Genomic DNA, 13,994 nt, shown 5'->3' on the forward strand with positions numbered 1-13,994 from the left:
GTGTCCTGGTGTGGACTGCACAGCACCAGCTGCACTGGTGCTACTACCACCACGATGGGAGTGGGCATGTGCAGTAGCATGTTCACGTAGACCTTCAACAGGTGATGTAGCTGACCTACGTCCATGTGCCCGGCACCTCACTCCCACCAGATATTCCAGCACCGACATTCCATGCTCGAGGGTTGACATGCCATGGTCAAGGACTCCCACCATGTCACCCAATTGTCTATCCAAAACATTTGCAAGATGATGGTGAGCATTTGCAATTGCCTGGATGTTGTCAGTTAATGAACGGACAGCAGACCTCTGAAGCCTCAGACCTTCTCTGTTGTGCCATTCAGCATGTGCCTGTGCCTCCATTACAGCCCAAAACATGCGTCTGGTGACTCCAGCTGATGTGCTTTGTCTCACAGGGGCATGTTGGCCAGTGGTCCTCCTATGAGCAGCACTGGGCACATGCCTGTGTGGGATATTACCAGTCAGTTGACTGGGATCATGGTGTGCAGGCACACCTTCCATAGTCTCCACACTTCCCTGTTCCATGCTACCACCCACCAACTGTCCTTCCTCTATGGCCAGTGGTGATGGGGTATGTGTAGGTAGGGAAACTGTGTGTGAGGATGAGGGGGATACAGGTGGAATGGCAACCAGTGGCACAGATTCAGCCCCTGACAACCCTGCTTGTGCATCAATCATACTTTCATCATCACTGCTAGAGTCTGTGGGGACACTGACATCAGGTGGACCACAGGAGGGCAACACACCTACATCAACACCTGTGAGGGGGAAGACAGGAACTGTACATTACAAGTTATACCACACAGACAGACAGACACACACACACAGACAGACACAAACACACAGACAGACAGACACACACACACAGACAGACACAGACAGACACACACACAGGCACACACACACAGACACACACACAGACACACACACACAGACAGACACACACAGACAGACACACACAGACAGACACACATACAGACACACACACAGACACATGCTATGGCACCCAACGGCATGCAACATGCAGGTGATATGGCAGATGGCATTCAGCTTAGACAATTATAGTGGTAGTTATCATACATCCCTGAGTTGCACACAACAGCATGCGTGTCTTATAGCAGACGACATGCACCTTACACAATTATAGTGGTGGTTAGCATACATACCTGTATTGCACCATTTGTGTTAGTAGCTTATGCCCCATACCTACAACACAATGCATGCACTCTGCACCATTGCACCACACTGCCATGGTGTGTGCAACATACACCACATGTTAACAGACTATTGCTGACCTTTGTACATCTGCCACTGATGCTTTGTGTTGGCCACTGCCCCTATGTGTGAGGACATGAGCAGAAGGGTATGTCGACTGAATACTATGTTTGCCTGAGCCCTAGCTTGCATATCTCCCCCAAAGCAGTGCATGTCTGTGCAACATTATTCCACCAACCCCTGAGCTGAGTCTACAGACATTTTGCATGTGGCTGTACATACATGTTTGACATGGCTGTCCCTACTTTGCAATGGTGCCACAGACCAGCACAGGTTTACAGTACACTGGCCTGATGTGTGGCATATGACCTTGCCAATCACATGTAGTATGACATGACTTCTACTGACATGTTGAATGACATGCATACATGTGTAACACAATGGTGTCCTTTCCAATCTACAGTACGGTAATAGTGTCCCAATGCAGGGACATGTTATTCTAACATGGGCCTTCAGCTGATGCAGTGTTGTCTGTCCACCCTACTGATATGCAGTGACATACTGCACATTAAGCTGATGTGCATAGCCATTGCAGGGCATCATGTGGCTTCACTATTGCTACACAGTGTGAGTTACTGACACAGTTCATAGCAATGACTGTGTTCATATACAATACATATCTTATGTGGAATGTGACCCATGTCACTGAGGTGTATACACACTAAACCCTAATGTGGAATGTGTGACACAGGTCAGAGAAGGGTATACAGTTGACACCCCTGCACATCTGCAACCATATTACTAATACCTGGCAAGTATGCCCACACATGGCTAACTTAGCAGTACTCTATATCCCACATGCCACCTGTGTACCTCACACACATGAGGAGCAGGCATGACAGTGATGTTTGACACCAGCAAGGTGAATGTACTGTATCTGTGTCCTGATGGGGTTGTATGTGTATATTGTGCAACACATGTATGTATTTGGATACTGTATAGGTGAATGCTTTCATGCCGTGACACACTCAAGATGTTCAAGACATGTTATGTGGTGGTTTCATGTTATGCCTACACAAGCTGTGCACAGGCCTGTATGATGTTTAGTGTTTCACATCTGCAATATCACCATTACACAAAGGCCATAGTTGTATTGTGTCAAGCCAATGTACAACAGGGTGTACACACATGTACATAATTTCTACTGTGTGTGTTACTTCATGTCTCTGGCCATCCTCCATGGCCATGTGTACACATGTTCTGTCCAATGGTTGTGATGGCCATCTATTTCACATGCCAGTGTTATCCCATATGACATACACCCATATATGTCATATACTCCACTGAGGACAGGGTTATGCAGACAAAGGGTGGTATGTATGGAATGTGAGATATCATGTTTTGCAGGATAGTTGAGCAGAGTTGCATTCAGCTCACTACATGTCATGGACATGTCAGATAGCACATGACATTATGTGACATTTATAGCAAGGGTATAATCCACAAGGGTGTATTCTGTGGGCCAGTCATACTCCAGCTCCAACACATTTAGTGTGTGTGCACACATATGCTCTCTGTACAGTACTGTTTGTATTCCCAACATGTGTAATGCTGATATGTAGTACCTGTCCCTACAGTGAAACACACCTCCACCATTGTATTCACAGTTGTCCACACATCTGGCAATGACAGTTTTGAAGGTTTAATGCAGGTGTTTCATATAGTCTTCAATTGTTTCACATGGGTAACCACTGTGATGCATTGCAGGCCTGACCAGTGTCTATTAACAGGACCACCATACATTATGTGTACGTGTGTTATGGCAGATAGCATGCAATTAATATGATCTGTGCATTATCAAGCCTGGTATATAATAATCTCACCTGACACCTCCCGCTGCAGAACGCCAGAGGTACCTAAACAGGAGTGTCACAGCAGTAAGATCATTATCCACACCTGTGTGATAGCTACAGGGTGCAATGCCCATGTTAGCACATAAGTCAGTACAATACACTATACTATGGAGTATGCACATCTTTGCATACATAGAGTAGCAGACTATAGTATGTGGCATGTGTGCATACATGCCTTGCATATGATGTTACATTCCATATTGTACAGTAACACATGTAACTATGTGAAATATAGTTGTGTTATATGTGCAGTACTGACTTACCAGGCAACTCCAGGCTTGGTGGTTGAGAGACACCCACCTCCACAATACCAGCTAAAGCTTGTGGATGGAGGTCTGCAGGTGTCCCCAGGTTGGCCAGTAGCTCCTCGGTACATGTGAGTGGGGGCTGGGTGAGTGGCCCCCCACCTGTTGCACCTTGTTCCCTGGTGATTGCATTAGCACACTGTTTCGCCCATCTTATGAGGTCAGTGCAGTGTCGGCGCACCTGCTGATAGGTGCAATTGTGATTGCCAACATCATTTACCCTCCTGCGGAGTTCCTCCCACAGGGCATCCCACTGCTGTGCATCCTGTGGCACATGGCTGAAGAGTGTTGAATGGTTGTCGAGGAGGTATGGGATGAGGACCTCATCCTCAAAGCGGGTGTATGCTGGCAGCCTGCTATGTGGCATACCTGGAAAGACATAATGATGGAGACAGGTCACAGTAACTCACAGAGAAGTACAGAAGTACAGCTGAACATACATGTGTATCACATTTATTAAGATTACAAATAAGTCTTTGCAAATCTACATGACAGTAACACCACTGACATGTTTATGTCACACACATTTGACACTTACTGGTGATGTGATGTTATCACCATATATGTATGTGTCATGTGATTACATTGCTCATACTCCATGTGGATGTTGTCTTGACGTGGGCATGTCTGTTTGCCTGTACTGGTGTCTTTACCTATCAGCACATGCCTGAATGTGTTCACATTAATGCAATCAACCTTAATGATGTGTATATGTCACATATATAGTCATACATAGCCTTTAGGGACATGAACTGTGACCCTGCAGACTTGCTCACAGAATGTTTTACATGTATGTGTTTTGCCATATACATCTACATGGCACTGTACAGCTGTGTAGCATCCTGCCATGTATTGCCTGTATTGCACATGTGAAACACATGGCACACTAGCTAGCCTGATGGTATTTGCAGGGTTGGATATCAACAATAGCATGCATGGTCATAGTGAACTAGTATGCTATATGCCCTGGGCAATTTATGAGTCTAGGCAGACAGGTTACCTAGCTGTAGGCAACAGACAGGTAAGTTTCCATGGCCAGTTCAAGCAGTGCCACAGAACTGATCCACAGGGTTACTGATATATTTGGCATGCAGTCATCACACCATGTCACAGAGAGGGGTGATGTGCAGCTTTGCTGGACAGGGATGCATAGTATGGGCAAGAGTATGTAAAGTGTATGGGACAGAGATCTGTCAGGCATGTTGTGATCCTTGTATTAGAAAGGTGGATGTCCATGAAGTACGTGTTTATTTGGGATCAGGATGTGTTAAGTGTAGCATGTCCAACATCTCTAGGTTGGACATGGCTTTATTCAGGGTAGGCTGCATGCTACATAATGGAGCTAGGGATTGGGAAAGGCAGTGTAAGCCATCTACACATGGGAAATAACCCTTAAAGGAAATATGTGATCTATTATGAGGTCACATGAGTGTTGAGTATGGCTGAACAATTATCTCTATATTCATGGATGGCACCCTGTCATGATTAGGGGTGCCACATACGACTACCTGACTGGTGTGGTGAAGTAACTATCAAAGGAAAGACTACTGCCCAGCTGCATCCCATACACACAAAGTTGCCATTACATTGACCGCTGCCTAGGTGGTAGTTCATGGGTACAAGTTTTTTAACATAGGGGATGACAATACAATACTTAGCTGTCAGATTGTGGCCATACATCACACATCACACATCTGACACACAAAGGCCCTTCTGTATGTTGAACGCAGCACACATTGAGTCAACTATTGCTCCTAGTTCATAGTCATTTGCAAACATCAATAGGCAGATGCCTTCTGTGTTAGTCTGTGTAGTATAGATAAGAAAGAGGGGGAGTACCAGGAATGAACCCTGTATTACTGTGGCTGGCACTGGTTTGATGTGTGTGTATTAGTCAGACACCTTCTGTAGTGTTGGTTCTGCCAGCAGTCCAGTTGCCAACCACTCCTGTGACATAGGAATATACACCTGGTTTACTGAGTGTAGCTGGAACACAGTATGGGTGATGGTGTCCTAAGACCTGGCAAGATCATGATATGCTGCGTGAATCAACCTTACTGTCATCTACATCTGTACTGAGTACATCAAATACGTTGATCACGGTTCATGGCCTTACAGATCAGACTCAGTAGGGTAGTAGTGCACTATTTCCCATTATCAATTGTGTCTCTCCCTTTGTGGGGTGTGATAACTGTTGCTGTGCACCATTCAGTGTGTACACAGCCTGACATGGAGCTATGACTGAACATGATGTGTATGTGGAGAGCTGATTGTTCTTACATTTGTGTAGGATACACCCTGGGATGTTGACAGGTCCCATGAAAGCTGTATGTATGGCTTTAGAGAGTGCAGCTTGTACCTGCATAGTTGTTATTACAGGGGCTCTGTAGTGTACATGGATATATAACTATGTGCACCAGTTGGGGAGGGGGGAGTGGGTTTAGGTTTTCAAAGACCCTATCTGGATGAACAGGTGCTATTTCTTTAGGTGCAGTACTTCCCATGCCATAGTGCTGTGCAGCACGGCAGGTCTTGTCGTTGCCATTACAATTATTGATGCAGCTATAGAATGCTCTGTGCTTGGCCTCATAATATGAGGCTGATTAGTTTCACAGTAGCTTTGTGTGATTTTATATGGTGTATCTGCATCTTACTGAGACAGACCAGGGATCACCTACACTCATGTGTGTTCACTCTTGCAACAGTTACTACCTTCTGTCATACAGTTTAAAGCATGGTACCACCAGTTTGCCTTCTTGTTTGTGTTTTGTTGAATCTTGGTTCTATTTCAATGGCACAATCACTGCACTTATGTGACTGCTTAAGGTTCATTTGTATAGGATTCAGCATTTGCACATGCATTGTCCATCTGCATGGGTGCCATGACAGTCACCACTTTGCTCTTAGGAAGCATAACATTGGCTTTGGAGGCTGACTATGTGTAGCATACTGTTAGCCCTGTTTGTGTGACTATTGTGATCCAGGTCATTGGAGTTGATGGAATCCAACATGCATTGAGTGCAGGTGTTGGTACATGAGAAGTCTTTCCAGTTCATAATGGAGTAGTTGAGAGTAGCCATTATTATGGTTTTCTGTCTCAAACCTAATCTTCCCCTTTACAACACATTATGACAGTTGGGAAATCCGCAGCATGGTGGGTGATCTGTCGCAAGGTGCAATTTGAATTCCACTTTGGCACATAGGTAGTTGCACAGCAAAATGCATCTGAAGTTATGCAAGTGCAACTAGCGTGGGGGTGGGGTGTACATATCCTTCAGGAATGTGTGTTCCAATAAAGGATAATGGGCAAGAGGGGAGGTATGTGTTATAACATGGTCATGCAGGTGTGCTCTCTGCATTGAAACATGTCTCAGCCACTGCACAGATATGTTCACTCTGTTAGGGATTGACATATGTGAGTCCAAATAGTGTTTCTGACATGTATCATTGAGTAGCGAGACCCGCAGTTTATTGCTTGGCTGTCCCTGTAACAGCAGTGGACCTTCACTTGAACTGTGCGTGATGAAGGCACTATCGGGGAAGCATGAGCCCTAGGCAGTATCCAGATGCCCTGGGGTGACAGGTGCAGGCACTGTCTGGAAAAGCATCATGGTCTGTCAACCATGTTATCCCAGGCAGACAGATACTGGATACCCTTTGACTTGCACCACTACATTAGACAATTGTGAAATACAATCCTTTTGTCCCTGTACTGCAGTATCATTCTGGCCAATGGCAGAATGCTACCCAGGCCTTGGAACATACATGCATAGGCTACAAGACCTGACAGTTCCTACATGTGTTTCCATGCAGTCCAGGCTACTGCATCACAGGTCCTGCACAACAACATGTAATATGCCAGAGCCATGTGTATAGTTCAAAAGGTGGTCTGAGTGTATGGGTATGTGGCTAATCATGGCAGACAGGCAGCTGACAGTATGTATGCCCTCATATACGTTGGTGTGTAACATAGTGCTAGAGTTTGCATTCACAAATGAGTACTGTTGGGCATGTTTCCGGCCACGTGTTCTGAGGTGTGGCATAATTATGCAAACTATGCCATGCAGTTTGTGTATTTCGTTGTCTGTCTCGTCCAGCTTGGGAGGTTACTTGTTTGGCCAGATACTTAGAAGTGTCTGTGAATCTGTGTGATTTCTGGTAGTGTGTGTGGGTGTCCTTAATGTGTTCAGGTAAGGGTATGTGTTGGTTGTGATGATGAGATGCATGTGTTAACCTACACCTCATGACTGTCCAGTCCAGTCATGGCTGTAGACTGGACTGCCTTCCATCTTACCCCTGTAGCTGCATCCCAGACAATGTGTGGGGTGTGGTGTTAGGTGGGTTTGGCAGTGTACATGGCATAGAGATTACATTCCCCCAGGATGGCCACATTCACAAAGCTGACATTAGTAAACGCCAGTAGCTGACTAGTGGACATGCCTGTATGAGCATTCAGTACTACAAGTACCAAGTACTGGATTTAGTTTACTTATTGCTTATGAAGATGTTTTAGACAGTAATGCTCACATGTAAATATTTGTGTTATGGACGTGACAACACTGGCTATTACGGAAACATTGTAGCTACCTTTAGCAGCAACCATCCTCTGAGGAGCACATCCCATCCTGATAGTTGATTACAGATTATGCAAGTGTCTACAGATCTTTTTCCTTCTCTGGGTATATACTCACATATCCACCAGGACCATGAGCTCTGTTGGGCACAGACACCTACTTCCCAAACAGAGTCATGTATCAATAGACTCTGATGCCACTATCAACATGATCAGGATATAATCAGATAGTGTAAGCCATCACCTATGAAGCAGCTATTACACATGGGCAGCAGTCTCCTACATCTTACACTCCTACTGCAGATGTTACACTGCAGTTAAAGATGATGTGCAACCTGTTTCATTACCAGTGCTGTGCACTACCTTACATACAGTATGTGCAAGCAGCTGTTAGGTTGGCAATGAGAGGTTAGACTACACAAACCTGGTAGTTCAACCAGTGTGTCTCTACTCTCAGTATCCACTCTATGTAGGTGTGCACATAGCCATTTGGCCCAGCCCTGTAACAAGGGTCTCTACACCTTTGCATAACATGTACACATGCACAGCTGTTACTGCTTGCAAATAATACTAGAGAGGTGGATATTACATGTGTTATGTGCATGGATAGTTAATTGGCTCTTCCAATTATTTTTGCTTTCATGCTGCTAAACTGTCAGATGAATACAAGTAATATGTATCCTGTTATTGAGTATTGTAATTGCCAATAGACATAACTGCTGTTTGCATAACATAACAGAAATGCTATGTAGAATGGAATACAGATCTGCCTAAAATACTGTACATTACACAGTTATTGGCACAATATCCCATAATGCAAACCATAATTGCACAGTAAGCCCACCTTTGACATGTTCATCTTACTTATACACCCATACATATGTCTACTGTTACAATATATCGACATATACTATCCCCTGTTATAGCACATACTTGTTGGACCAACACTGACACTGACAGTGGCTGGAAGCGAATTGGTGAGTTCCAAGCCCATATCATCCCTTGTGGTGTATGAGGAGTTTGCCTTGTGACCTACAGCAGTACACACATAGAATACTACAAGCATTACTACTGCTCAACAATACATTGTTACAAGATAGCTATTTCCACTATATGCATTGATTACACTAATTCTTACAGAACAGGTACTACATACACAAACATACTACATGTTATACATACCTTCTTAGTAATTGGAGGTGTTATTGACTAGTATAATACTCGTTTTTGGTTTGTCTTTCAGTGTTTTGTACTGTACTACAGGTAGATACAGATGGTTTGAATGTGTGACAAGGCAACCTTTTATAGTTACAGATCAGTAACATGTGCTATCCCGATAACTGATTGGTGTTCCTAAGTAGCTAATTATATGCACATCAGCTGCACTGCTACTGCCTTAGCCAATACCATGGCAACAGATGAGTATAATTGAGTACTCCACTTGGGCATTGTCCCTTTGCATTACTTGTGAGGAATACAGCCTGGAAGTGTTGTTTGAAATCTATTGCAACAGCTGTATGGAGACGAACAGTAATATATTGTGTGTAATGCCTAGAGGATTTGGTCTAAATGTGAGTACTGCTGTTATATTTCTGAACATTGCTACTTGTTTGTCTGTACCTAATACTTCTGCATTTGTTTCAGTCTGTCCACGATGTTTGACCAGCTCAAGGCTGCATAACTATGCATATAATGTTAGGGGGTTTACAGTGTGCTTACCAGACATATTTAGTTTGGTGTTAATGTGTATCATACTGTGCTGATAATCAGTATCAGTAACACTTCCTGGTGTATGAACCTTTCAACCTTCTGATACGGGATTAGTTCATACAAACCCTGTAATATCAGCAGCTGTTCAATTGTCTAACAGCAACTATTTCACATAAGGCCATGTTAGTGTGTCTGTGTCCAGGTATGTTAAGGCTTCAGCAGATGTTGTATAGTAGTTGAATAATTGGTTATGGTATGACAGTATGTATTGATGTAATTATTTTGGTTGTGGGGTAGATGTTGGTGGGTGTACATAGCACATGCAGGTGTGTAGGAACCCCTTTTATACAACTTCTATATGTGTGTGGGTGTTCTTTCCCTGTGTGAACACCCATCCTTTAGTGGAATAATACTACGGTAATTGCAGGCTTATTCATTAAGACACTGTTAAATGCTTCCTGTATAGCATGCAGGTACTGTTAGTCCTTGAATCCTTTTGGCAATACATTAGAATGTAATAACGTTTTGCTAAATGGAAGCTGTCTGTGTATTTCTGTCATGGATATTTGCAGTCATTGCAGTTGTGTTGGTGACTGTGTCCATAGAACATATTTGTAATAGTGTATTGACATATACTCTTCATATGTTATGTTCATATTGTTTGGGGGGGGTGGAATGTGTGATTGCTATGGTCCATGTTATACTCAGATATGAACACTTTGGATGCTGTCTACACACATGTATGTATGTGTAATATATATATATATATATATATATATATATATATATACATATATACATATATATATTTATATATGTGTGTATATATATATATATATATATATATATATATATATGTATACATATATATATATATTTATATATGTGTGTGTGTGTGTGTATGTATATAGGTATATAGATATATTATATAATATATATTATTGCATATGTTTATCTGTACCTCCATAGATGTGTAGATGTTTTTAACCTATCTATATATCTACATATATATGTAGATCTGTATATATTGACATGTCTCTATGTATCTCTCTCTCTCTCTCTCTCTCTGTATATATATATATATATATATATATATATATATATATGTATATATGCATACATCTTTCATTGGGTACATGGCAGGTTGCCCTATTTCAACACATTCCTCCCTTTTGTGTTTTAACCTGTGTGCATACACAACTGGGATAGGTACAGCTCAGGTAGCTTAGTGGTAGGTTACTCTGAGGATGGAGTACATAGTTGTGGGTCCTAATCCTAGAATGTGTTATTATTTTACCTCTCAGAGTAGGCACTGGTAGGGAAAGTGTGAATAACTCACATTTAAGAGGTTGTTAGCAGGTTTGCCCATGGTCTGAGTGACGATAAGCAAAGGTTAAACCTGTGAAGCGCTTCTCAGTTTACCATGTTTAAGCACCGCTTACTGTTGCGCAAACCCGTGGAAGCCCGCTTACAACTGCTTAAAAGTGCTTTAACCCACCTGCATCCAACAACCCTTATTCTGGCTCTCAAAATAACTTAACAGCCCTTGAACCCAGGACCATTAACTCCACAGTCACTGACTTTACCACTAAGGCATCTGAAATATGTACAAATGTTATGGTGTTTAGAATATACATTTTACTACAGGCATTCCTCACTACTGAAAACAAATGTGACAGTTAGTTGGTGTACATATGTCTGATACATGTTAATATTCATATGTTTGTGAAATTAGGTGTTGCAATGTGACATGACAGGGTGTATTATGAATGAGAAAGGTTCTTGTTTTGTGTCCTTTTTATATTGTCCCCATACTCCATGTATACCCCTCCAGTTCACTTATTGAACATCCGACCCAGGCTCTCCTTGATGCATGATTTTATTACCCATCATTCCTTCCCCACCCCAATCTTCACATACACAACAACCATCCCTTCTATGGTGAATTAGGTTAATATTAATAGTTATAATACCAGAGCTGCATGTGTTTTGTGTATACTTCAATTCCTTTGGATTGCTTCTGTGTCACAAAGTGTGTTCATAGATGTTTATATATATGGCTATTGAAGTAACTGTATAATATATATATAGATATATATATGTATATATATATCTTTATATTTAAGTGTAGACATCACTGGCGTGCATATATATGTATATATATATATATATATATATATATATATATATATATATATATATATATTTCATATTAATTTGTAACAGTAATACATGTGTAGACTTGTATATGTTGGTTCACAAACTACAGTACATTACAATGTACTGTACATATGTATACAAAGTGACTGTCCCATTTATGTTCATTACAGTGGAATGCATATGGTATAAGGTGTAGTCTAAAGACCATGAAACATGTATATACCTCAAATCGCTTAGTGGTAAGTCCCATGACTATAGTGTGCATGGTCCAGGGTTCAACACCTGCAATGCTTTAAACATTTTTTTTACTCCAGAATAAGGCTCATTTAAGCAGTTGTAAGCATGTTTAAAAGTGTTTGTGTGAAATTATAGCAGCGGTTAAACACAGTTAAACTTTGTAACATATAACGTGTGCGCGCAAACACGGCCACATCCGCTAACTACTCAGGATATATACATTTCAGTGAAGTAACATCTCACTATGTGCAGACATAACATTACATTCTTTGTTGACTTTACTCTCCAGCACACATGGGTTTATATGGGTGTTTTGAATGTTTATTATACAGACGATTACTACCTATATATGCAAGCTGTGGTTAAGGTATACTTTTTAACATGATAAACATCCCCGACTTTATTGGGATTGGGACCTCGAATGCACAGATACTATCCAGATGCTGTAACCATTACACTATTGACATTAACGTTGCTTCTGCCTATTTCCTATTTAGATGATTTCTATGTGTAAGCTAGGCTAAGCAAAGGGCGGAGGCCCCCAAACCCACTGAGCTTCACGTACTCTTGAAATAACAACATATAACAAATGTAATGTGAGACAATACATTACATTCCTAACTACATTAGGCATAGCCCCTCACTGATACACTTCAAGGGAAACCTTGTTGTGTGAATGGGTAACAGAATATACACCCCTGGGATCATGTGTCCCAGAACCATACAGCCAGGGGGTGGAGGAGCCCGTCCAGTTTGATAGCTGCGAGACCCATTGGGGAAATTGAATGGTGTTGAATTGTCACATTAACATGCCCTCTTTAGATCACTAGGTGCCCCATCACCCTCCACCACCCCAGTCTTCAACAGCTTCCAGCAACTATGCTTGACAGAGGCTCAGTTACTTCATCAGTGGTGCGGAGAAAGCCAACACACTATAGCTATGCTTCTAATTGCCCTTGGGCAGATAGGTAGTAGGCTGTAAACCTCTAAAGCGCAGACCATCACAGCCATAATATGTGAATAAACAGACTTTCAGATCACAATATACAGTGAGAAATCACCATGTAGTCAGGAAACAGTTAAGTACAGCAAGAACATACAGAACACTGATACTTAGTCAAGCCATAAGCCTATCTTGGAAGCTAGAAGACTTGTATAAGTTTAAGGCTTTCTATTGCTTACCAGTAGGTTACCTACAGGAGAGATGAGAAACAAGCACAGATGGGAAACATGCATGCAACAATACCATACTGGCTTATGTGTCAGCCTTACGCTTTGGAATACTGGCCAAGGCTATTGGCGCCCCCATGGTGCCTTTTTTAGGAGAGTCTCAAAGGTGAATACCAGCTCCATATACAGCACAGTAGCAGAATCAATGAGGGTTATGTTACTCAACACCAGGGGTTGTGATCACAACATGCATGCACTCACAGCACTCCTCAGGATGGACAATGTCAACATCTGTGCAGTAACTGAGACCTGTCTTAAGGCTCCTGAGAGCACACCAGCACTACCAGACTACAACCCATACCACACATTTTATCCACAGAACATGGACTGACAGACATGGAGGGGGTGTATCCATATTCATCAGGGATACCTACACCTCCAGGTTAGTGGGGCAGCATGATACCTCTGAGATCATCCATGTGCAGCTAAAATCAGCCACAACTGCAATGTAAACTGTGGCCTGCTACAGATCACCCTCCATGACCCAGGACCACCACTCTACCTACCTGGAGACAGTGGAGAACATGAAAGTCCTAATGCACACCCTGGCATTGGTCGATGTCAACTACCCTACCATTAACTGGGAAACTTACTCAAGTACTCACTTCCAGGCCCAGTGCTTCCAGGAATTTA

This window comes from Protopterus annectens, chromosome 3.part0 (genome assembly GCF_019279795.1).
Source record: "Protopterus annectens isolate FY-2018-M chromosome 3.part0, PAN1.0, whole genome shotgun sequence".
NCBI lineage: Eukaryota > Metazoa > Chordata > Ceratodontiformes > Protopteridae > Protopterus > Protopterus annectens.